Source organism: Mesoplodon mirus, assembly GCF_964341445.2.
Source record: "Mesoplodon mirus genome assembly, chromosome: 18".
In the NCBI taxonomy this organism is placed as follows: Eukaryota; Metazoa; Chordata; class Mammalia; order Artiodactyla; family Ziphiidae; genus Mesoplodon; species Mesoplodon mirus.
In genome coordinates this window covers 39404057-39414693 of record NC_138994.1, presented here as the reverse complement: position 1 = coordinate 39414693, position 10637 = coordinate 39404057, and the positions used below count along the sequence as shown (strand labels likewise).

Below are 10637 nucleotides of genomic sequence, written 5' to 3'. Positions count from 1 at the left end.
AGGCACTGCCCCGGAGTGGAGAAGTGATTAAGGCCCGCGGCCGGAAGGAGGTGGGGGAGGGGCGGGGAGGTCGGTGGTGGCGTCAGGCCCGCGGACCGCGTTGGGGGGTTGGGGGGTGCTGGTATTTCCTGAGGCCGCCCGGAAATTCCTGGGGCCGACCTGGGGCCCCAAGAGGGGGCGGCCGGGGAGGTCCACACCCTCCCTCCACGCCAGCCGAACTTAGGTCACTGCGAGCCTTCCAAGCAGCCGCGGGCGTGTTGTTCGGTGCCCTTCACAGACGAGAGGAAACTGAAGCCCAGAGGCCCAGGCTGCGCCCTCCAGGCACCGCCCCCCCGCGCCCGGTCAGGGCTGCGTCAGTCCCAGCCCCTTCATCCCACCAGCGGGGACGGACCAGACATGGAGGTGAAAGGGTTGGTGGTTGCGTGGCTGACCCCTGCCCTGCTGGGCCAGCAGAGGCCAGCTCCTTGAGCTGGTACATCTCCGCCCCCACTGGGACCACAGAATGGCAGCCTCCCGGCGCGCCCCATTTCACATGGAGACTGAGGCCCCAAGAGGGGCAGGTGGAGGAGTCAGAGCCCATCCTGGGCTGGACAGCTTTTACCTGAGCTCAAATCCTGCTGCACTTCCTGTAGCCATAGGGCTGGACAAGCTGCTTTGCTTCTCGGAGCCGCAGTTCCCTCCCCTATGGTGGGGATATAGCGGGGCCTGGCTCCGAGGACTGCACTAAGAAATAAGTTGATCTGTGTAAATCACTGTGTAGGGCACATAGTGTGTTTGCAGTAAATGCCGGTTATTATCATAGAAACATGATCAGGCCTCCCCCACCTCCAAACAAAAAGCCTCTCCCCTTGACATTTACCCTCCACAGACTCCTGCCTAGCCTCTCCTTTTCCCATGTCTTCTGAGTTCTATCGAATACGCATCTTTTATAAAGTTAAGCATGTGTTTGACTACAAAAAATAGAAAACAGATCAGAGTGGCTCAGACAAATAGGAGTGCATTTTCCCCCATCCCAATGAGCTTGGAGATCAGCTATGGCTGGCATTGCTTTACCAGGCCAGTGATGTCAGGGTTCATAACGCTGCAATTTCTTGGCTTTTCCCTCTTGTTTGCAAGATGGCTGCTACTGCACCTGGTGTTGCATCTGCATTCACATTTTTTTTTTTTTTGCGTTACACGGGCCTCTCACTGTTGCGGCCTCTCCTGTTGCGGAGCACAGGCTCCGGACGCACAGGCTCAGCGGCCGTGGCTAACGGGCCCAGCCGCACCGCGGCATGTGGGATCTTCCTGGACCGGGGCACAAACCTGTGTCCTCTGCATCGGCAGGCGGACTCTCAACCACTGCGCCACCAGGGAAGCCCTGCATTCACATTTAAGACAGGAAGGAAGAGGAATGGTTAAGTTTAGGGTGAATTGAAAGCATTTGTCCCTTTTATCATGAAGAGAAATAATTTCCCAGAACCTACCCCTACCCCCCAACCCCACTGGACTCCTTAGATCTAATCAGCCAGAACTGTGTCACATGACCACTCCTAATTGCAAGGGAGACTGGGAAGGTGAGTCATTTCTCCTCTCCAGTCTCTTAAGTGGAAGGCAGCAGGGGAGGGGGGGTTGGGGATGGCAGATAGATAGGTCAGTCAGCTGATGTGGCTGCCACACTTTCCCTCCATCTCCCTCTAGCTCGGCCACTCCTTAGGCTGTGCTCTCCTAGTCGCCCTGACCGTCTTCCTAATCCAGTGGCCACCCCATTTCCATTTCTCTTTGGAAACTGGAAGCTCTGACAACTCTGGGTCTGCCTGCACTTCTGAAGGGCAGCAATCTGCTGACGCTGAGCAGGGCTGCCCCGTTAGGTAGGACATGACTATTCACCTCAGTCTCCACCACTCCCTGATGTCTCACATGTATTCATATTTCTTGTTTAGCTCTTGTTGGTGTTGGAATTTGCAACCCTGAATTAATGTATTCATTTTCCCCTCCCTGACCTTATTTCAGGGAAATAACACACAAAAACATCCTTTTAGGTATTTCATACCTAAAAGGTGTGCAGCAAAAAGTTTCCTTTCCACCACAGACCCCAGGCACCCAGTTCCTCTCCTTAGGGATAAATAATCAATACCTTAAAACTTTAGAGATATTTTATACACATACAGGCAAATCTACCTATATTTCCCATCCCCCAACCCCTTTTTCACTCAAATGTGAGCATATACTACACATTGCTCTGCACTTGGTTTCCCCCCAATTTACAATATCTAACAATATCACTTACAGATCACTTCCTGGGACTTCCCTGGTGGTCCAGTGGTTAAGACCCTGTGCTTCCACTGCAGGGGGCACAGGTTTGATCCCTGGTCGGGGAACTAAGATCCTACATGCCAAGCATCAGGGTCAAAAAAAAAAGAAAAAAAGAGAGATCACTTCCTATCCACACACAGCCACCCTCTTCATTCCTTTTTCTGGCTGCAGAGCAAGTCCCCCTCCCCCTTCTTTGAGCCTCTGTTTCTTCCTTCATAGAGGGGGTCTGATAAGTAATACCAACCCCAGAGGACCAGTGGGAGAATTCAGAAACATTGGTTTATGACGTCTCTGAGTCTGGGAGACCAGGTTTATTGCCCACCCTGCTGAATGTGAGGTGAGAGTTTCCAGAACCAGGAGAGTCAGAGGCACCCAAGGGGAGCCCATGGAAAACCAGCAGTCAAGTGCTTTATGTATATTGTTTTATCTAATCCTCACAGCAATCTTCTAAAGGAAGCACTATATGATCATACATCTCCATTCTACAGAAGGGGAAGCTGAGGCACAGAGCAGCTAGGTGACTTGCCTGGAATCACACAGCAGAGTGGTACAGTTAGGATTTTAACCCCCAGCTGCCCCTCCAGTGCCAGCACCCAGGCAGCTGGGCACCATCCCCTGACCCAGTGCTGACCGCCCACATCCAGATGAGCAGTCCCCAGGCTGAAGGGGGCCCTCCAGGTCACTCTGCCTGGGGGGAGACGTCTGGAGCCACATTTGTCTCTGTGCTCAGAGCAGGCAAGGTTCAGGGTCTCTTTATCCGTGGTATGGGGCTGGGTCACTCAGGTGACCTTAGGGACCCAGAGGCTCTGGAGCCAGACTGCTCCATCCCAGCTGCGTGGCTTTCAACAAGTCACTTCCCTCTCAGAGTCTCAGTTTTTTCATCTGTAAAAGGGGACCAAAAATTGCTCTTCAGTCATGGTATTGTTGGGGGATAACTTATCTAATAAATATATTCATCACTTAGAAAAGTTCCTGGAATATAGAAACATCAAAAAAAAGTTTATTATTATCATTATTATCATTGACAACACTGTCCCTGGAAGCTCTTGCAGCAGAAAGTCACCCAAGGAGCCAATCCTTCCTGCTGGCCTTGGACCCAGGACCTGGAAGGGGCTTCAGGCCACCCCCTGACACCCTGTTCTAAGGGGATCAGACTCAGGCCTGGGGAGAGGCAGCCTCGGTGAGGCAGGCCCGGTACCGGTACCGGTGCTGTAGGCGCCCCCCTGCCGGGCCCCCAGGCCCCCTCCTGCCTGGCTCCCTGCCACCCCTCCCCCATCTCTCCAGGTTCTCAGGATGAGGTCACCTCAGCTTCTCCCCCAGTGACCACAGACCTTCCAGACATGCAGGCAGCCCTTTGACCTCTGACCCGCAGGGACTCCAGGCTCTGACCTCAGGCTGTGACCGAGCAACGCTTCTGCCCTCATCACTCCTCCATGCGGAAAAGGGGAGAGGGCGCTGTATGGGCCCTGGGGACGCTCCCTGGCAGGAGGTGGACCCCATTGTCCAGACCTTCCCCGGGAGGGGGAGCTGGGGCCTGGGGGGTGCCAGCAGGGGGGCGCCCCCGTAGGAGCACCCATGTGCCCATGTCCACGAGCACCGGAAAGGCTAAGCGCTGCGCCTCCCCCCATGCCTCCACCCCTTGGGGCCTGAGCACGCATCAGCTCCGGGGGGCCACTCCTGCCATCCGCCCAGATCGCCGCGCTCCGCCAGTTGCGCGCTTCCCCAGTCTCGGGGGCCTCCCGGGCCTTCCCGCCCCTCCACCGGCTCCACCGGCACCCCCGGCCCTGCTCCGGCCCGCCGCCCATTCATTTTGCAGGACAGTTAAAAAGTCACCTCCTGGGGGCTTCCCTGGTGGCGCAGTGGTTGAGAGTCCGCCTGCCGATGCAGGGGACAGGGGTTCGTGCCCCGGTCCGGGAAGGTCCCACATGCCTCGGAGCGGCTGGGCCCGTGAGCCATAGCCACGGAGCCTGCGCGTCCGGAGCCTGTGCTCCCCGGCGGGAGAGGCCGCAACAGTGAGAGGCCCGCGTACCGCAAAAAGAAAAAAAAAAAAAAAAAAAAAGTCACCTCCTGGGAAGCCTGCCCTCATCCTGCTTCCCTCCACAGGCTGGTAAAGGTCTTCCTGCTCCGGGAAGCCCGCTCCGGTCGGATCTCCCCGCCCCACCCCGTGAGGACCCTCGGGCCCTCTCCCGCGGGGTCAGCCCTCCAGTTCCGGGCGCCCTCTGGCGGCGACTCTCAGATCGCAGCGCCCTCCGCCGGCAGGTGACCCAGCCTCGGCACCTGGGGTGCCGGTGCTGAGCTGGGCTCTGGGATTCGGCAGATCCGAGGATGAGCAAAGTCACCGCCTCAGGACGCAGACAGGGCCTAACGACAGTCAAGGCGCACAGGGTGCGCTATAAAGAAAGGAGGGGTACCGAGCGTGGCCGAGCAGGTGTTTTGGGTGGGGCATGCCAGGGGCGGCCTCAGAGGGAGGGAAGGACAGTGGTGTCCCCGCCTCGTGCTGTCGTGGATGGCAGTGTGTAGCACAGGCGTCCCTCACTGCCTGCAGCCTCTCTCCTCCCAGTTCTCTGGGCTCCTCGGCTGCTTCCTCCTCCTCTTGCTGGTCTGTGCATGTCGGGGCGCCCCTGGCCCACCCTGGGCCTTTTCTCTGTCTACCCTAACTCCCCGGGGTGACCTCAGTCCAGAGTCTCTAAGCACCAGCTATGCCCTGACATTTCCTAAAATATCATCCTTGGACCTGGCCTCTATCCTGGACTCCAGGCTCGTGCATCCAACACCCCCGCATCTGGAAACAAGCTCCCCGTCTTTCCACCCACCAGCTGCTCCATCTCTAAGACCTCTGTCCTGCCCATCGCTCAGGGCAAGAACTCTCTCTCATTCCCTGCGTCGGGTCCACCAGCGAATCCCATTGGCTACCAGTAGAGGGTACCTGGAATCTGACCCTGGCCCCCTCCCCACCCCCAATGCCCGTCACCTGGACTACGCAGTGCCCTCCTCACCTGCCTCCTGTCCGAGTGGCAGAGAGTGGTCTTAACCAGCTGTGATGAAGATAGCTTGCTTGTCTGGTACAGGCTCTTCGGAAAGCAGAATCTGCATTGTGAGGAGTGAGGAGGGTGGTCACCCCGGGGACGTGCTGGCAGAAGCAGGAGGCGGGCAGGGAGCTGGGCCTCTGTGGAGACTCCTCGAGCCCCTCATTTCTGACGTGGGCCCTTTCCCGTACGCATATGCTACTTCCGTAGAAACGTTTCCTAAGAGGATAAAATGAATTAAACACAGGAAATTAACGAAATATTATCAAAGGAAACATATTACATCTCCAACCTGGGTTTCTTGCAAAATGTTTAAATTGCCTTTTTTAATGGTTTGCTATGAACTACACGGAGCTCCAGGAAAGGCACCTGCACATTTTACAAAAGCTGTGACTACGTGAGCTCATTGCAAGGTCCCTGCCAGTGCCTTGGATACCTGGGCAGCTGAGGGGACTGCAGCTTAAGCCTTGTCAGCTTCTTGGTGAATTTGCCCCCATCCACCTGCCTGTCGCCTCCTGGCTTCACCCCCCACCCTTCACCCAGCTCCTGCCAAACTGTCCTCCCCGCTGCTCCTCAAACCCCTGGCACACTCCCACCGCAGGGCCTTTGCACCTGCTCTTCCCTTTGCCTGGAATGCTCCTCCCCCAGGTCTTCCTGTGGCTCCCTCGCCTCCTTCAGGTTTCTGCTCAAGTATCACCTCTTCAGTGAGGCCTTACCCTCACCACCCTATCTAAGGTGATACCCTTCCCCTCACCTACTCACCTTCTCATGACCCTGCCCTCTGAGATGGAAGCAGTGCAGGTGATCAAATGAGGGCCTCCTGGGAGGCCCCCGAGCCTGGGACCTGAGACTGAGAAGTGGTGATCACGAGGATGAGGGTGTTCAAGCCATAAGGAACAGCAGTGAAAAGCCACAGGGGACTGAGGTTCTCCAAGCCTCAGTTTCTCCATCTGTAAAATCAACTTAGCGACGCCTCAGAGGCATATTGGTGAGAAAATACATCTTGAGCATGTATGCAGTAAGTGCTCAATAAACGTTAGCTGTGATTGTTACATTCAGTTTGCTTCCCTCCGCTGCGAGAGAAACTGTGAGTGAATAATTATAGCTATTATGACAGTTAACCCTGGTTGAGCTCTACTGTTTCAGTTTGGGTCTCCTAAAACAGACCCTGAGACAAGAATTTGGGAGCAAGGAGTTTCTTTGGAGGCGACCCTCAGGAGCCCCTGCAGGGAGATGGGAAGTGAGGTGGGGATGGGAGGAGAGCAAAGGAGCGGGTCCTGCTGCAGGCAGCTGCTCCTCAGGGGACGGGTAGAGCTCACCCCAGAGTCATCCGCCAGGGGCTGCGAGAGGTGGCGTTTGTCCTCATCGGATGACGTTTGCTGCTTTGCCTTTCACCTGGGCTGAGTGTTCTCTGGCAGCCAGAGAAAGCCCTCAGGTGCTCGAGGTGCAGGGTTGCTGCCTGCAGCAAATAAAAATACAAGCTTCCCAGTTAAATCTGAACTACAGATTAACAATGAATGATTTTTAGTATAAGTATTTCCCGTGCAATATTTGAGACATACTGGAGAAGGACTCATTGTTTATCTGAAAATCAAATTTATCTGGCGTCCTGGGTTTTAGCTGGCAACCTTTTGAGTTGGGAACCTAAGGGCTTGTACAGGAAATTCGTGGCTGGCTTGGCGCTAGTGGGGCTGTTAGCTGGAGACTCGGTTCTCCTCCACATGGATCTTCCCATGACTGTGCTTCCTCACAACATGGCAGCTCATTCCAAGCAACAGGAATCAGAAGGTTCTGGTTCTCTGGATGTCTGGACTCAGAAGTCCCAGAACATTACCTCTGGTGTGTTCTACTGGTCTGGGCCAGCCCCGATTCAAGGGGCGGGGAAATAGGCTTCACCTCTTGATGTGGGAATGACAGGTGTCTACAGGGAGGGGAGACCTTGGTGGTGGCCATCGTGGGGATAGTCAACTGCAGTGGGAAAGCATTTCCTTCTTTCCATCTGTTGATTACATCCAGGTGAATTCTCTGCACGGCGTTAGGGCAATTCAAATTTTTCCAGTTATGGGTTGTGACCCCTTAGCGAGTTGTAAAATAAATGTACCAAATCCAAACCTGTCAGTGTTAAAATATTCTTTTAATTTGCAGTTTCTGAACATGCACAAAAATAGAAAGTATGAGCCCCTTGTACCATCACTCAGCTTCAATCCCCACCAACATTTTTTACACATGTGCATCTACCTGCCTTTGAACATTTTTTAAAAATAAAATAAAGTGGGGTGGGATAAATTAGGAGTTTGGGATTAACATATACAGACTACTATATATAAAATAGATAACCAACAAGGACCTTCTGTATAGCACAGGGAACTATACTCAGTATCTTGTAATAACCTATAATGGAAAATAATCTGAAAAAAAAACATATATATATATATATATATATATATATATATATATATATATATATATATATATAAAACTGAATCACTTTGCAGTATACCTGAAACTAACACAACATTGTAAATCAACTATATTTCATTTTTTGTTTGTTTTTAGATTTTTCTGATGTGGACCATTTTTGAAGTCTTTATTGAATTTGCTACAATATTGCTTCTGTTCTGTGTTTTGGTTTTTTGGCTGCAAGGCATGTGGGATCCTAGCTCCCCTACCAGGGATCAAACCCGTACCCCCTGCACTGGAAGATGAAGTCTTAACCACTGGACAGCCAGGGAAGTCCCTACTTCAATTTTTAAAAAAGAGGGAAAAAATAAAGTAGATTGAATAAAATAGAATAGAAAATATCAGAAAAATAAGGGTATTATTTTGTGAACTTGTTTCATTTTTATGTATCTCCTGGGTCGGAATGTTAAAATGTGTTTGAAAGAACGCTTTTCTGTTACTTAGTTAATATCCGATTTGAGCAGAGAGCAGGCCATGCACGGTTTTTGTGAGAAACAGTATCCAACAGCATTTCATAACATTGTCTTCCCCCTTTCAATACATTTACTGACATTTTAAAAGACGTCCTCAAAAAAAAGTCATCTGTTCATGGAATCATTTTCAGTTCTATTAAGTAGTATTAATTCAGGGAGGTGGGGTGCAAGTCCGAGAGTTGCACGAATGACGTGAGGGAAAGGCCGCCGGCCCTGGCCTGGCCCCGCCCCGGTGGCTCGGCCCCCGTGGGACCCCAGACCCCGCCTCACTTCTCAGACAGGAAGGCGGCCTGCAGTTCCGAGCGACGCCGCGGGAGGGCAGACGCGGCCGCCGAACGAGGGATGCGGGCAGAGAAGCTGCGGCGCAAGGAGTAGCCCGGGTTCGATCCCCGGATCCTCCGCTACCCAGGCTGCTCCTTAATCCCTCCCCCGGTAAAACGGGTTCCTGTAAAGGTTAAATACCGTGACTATAACATATAGTTTCTGAACCCGTTTCCCCCCCCAACTTCATCTCAGGTCGGAACTGTGGACCTCCCGCAAGAGCTGGGGGAGGCCATTTAATGAGCTGGCAGAATTTAAGGAATTTTTATTTAGCTGGTATGTGTTACGGAGAGCGTGGGAGCAGAGGAACGACGTGATTAAACAATACAGAAAAAAGAAAAGAGAGGAAGAAAAAAAAGAAGAAACTGCACTTAAAGAAAGCTACCTATAATCCTATTTCTCATCAATAAGCATAAGGGTATTGGTATAAAGCTTTGTGGTCTTTTAAATTTTTTAACCTGCAAACACACATACACAAATAAAATATATGAATATTTGCCCACAAACTCTGGGGTGCAAGAAATGTCACATTAGTTCATTAAAATTTTTTCTTTACTTTAAATAATGACTTGGGGGCTTCCCTGGTGGCGCAGTGGTTGAGAGTCCACCTGCCGATGCAGGGGACGCAGGTTCGTGCCCTGGTCCGTGAGGATCCCACATGCTGCGGAGCGGCTGGGCCTGTGAGCCATGGCCGCTGGGCCTGCGCGTCCGGAGGCTATGCTCCGCAACGCAAGAGGCCGCAACAGTGAGAGGCCCGCGTACTGCAAAAAAAAAAAAATTAAATAATGACTTGTTTTTATAAAATACACGCTCAACAGAAAGAAATCCAAGCAATTTAGAAAGTACAAAGAAAATAAACAGTAGAACATCATCACAAGTGGGACTATATATTTCACGAGTATGTTATAGAACTCTCTCTACCCAGCTTCACTCACTTCTACAGGATGAATGAATAGACGGACAGATGTGACTATTAAGACTGGGGTTGGGCTTCCCTGGTGGCTCAGTGGTTGAGAGTCCGCCTGCCGATGCAGGGAACGTGGGTTCGTGCCCCGGTCCGGCAAGATCCCACATGCCGCGGAGCGGCTGGGCCCGTGAGCCATGGCCGCTGAGCCTGCGCGTCCGGAGCCTGTGCTCCGCAACGGGAGAGGCCACAACAGTGAGAGGCCTGCGTACCGCAAAAAAAAAAAGACTGGGGTCGCGATCCATGTTTTTTTTTTGGTCGCACCACCGTATGTGGAACTTCCCCCACCAGGGATCCAGCCCGTGCCCCAGGCAGTGGAAGCGCACAGTCGTAACCACTGGACCGCCAGGGAAGTCCTGTGTGTGTAGTTTTAAATTAATTGATAGATTGGGGGTGGCGGTTTTAGGTTTATAGAAAAATTTAACAGAAAGTACAGAGAATTCTCATATATCCCCTCACACCCCCCTCCCCCATTTTCCTATTAAATTTTTGCATTATAGTGTGGTGCATTTGTTGCAATTGATAAGCCAATATTGATATGTAATTATTAAATAAAGTTCATAGTTTACATTAGGGTTCACTTTTTGTGTTGTACTTTCTGTGGATTTTGACAAATGTATAATGACATGTATTCACCATTATAACACCATATGGATTAGTTTCACTGCCCCCAAAACCCCTGTGTTCCATGTATTCATCCCTCCCTCCCTTGAACGCCTGTCAACAACTGATCTTTTTCTGATACATTTTCTGTAATGTCATATAATTGGAACCATACAATCATCTAGATTTTCTCCTATGATATCAGCCTATGCTGCTCTTAAAATAAAAACCTTAAAATTAATTTTATTGCAATTTAGAATATGAAGAAGAACAGTAAAACTGAATAAATTCTGGATTTGCGATAAATTTTTTTAACCATAAGAAATGTGAGTTCCAAAATGAAAATAAAATGAGAAGAGGGAGGGAGGGGAGGAGAGGAGAAAGGAAAGAGAAAAAAAGTGAGTTCCTTAAAAAGAATCCCTGTATAGTTAAGATAGAGTTTATGAAAGTCATTTTAACACATTGGAGTGTTTTTTTTTTTAACCATATATTTAA

At 51.3% G+C, this 10637-nt stretch overlaps 1 long non-coding RNA gene across 1 annotated transcript; it reads right to left on the bottom strand.

Moving 5' to 3' along the window:
* Positions 1 to 882: 882 nt before the first annotated feature.
* LOC309793997 lies at positions 883 to 5433 on the bottom strand. Its single transcript, XR_014291968.1, has 3 exons — positions 5292 to 5433; positions 2270 to 3177; positions 883 to 1360 (listed from the first exon to the last, which is right to left on the bottom strand). It is a non-coding gene; the product is annotated as an uncharacterized lncRNA (long non-coding RNA).
* Positions 5434 to 10637: the final 5204 nt, after the last annotated feature.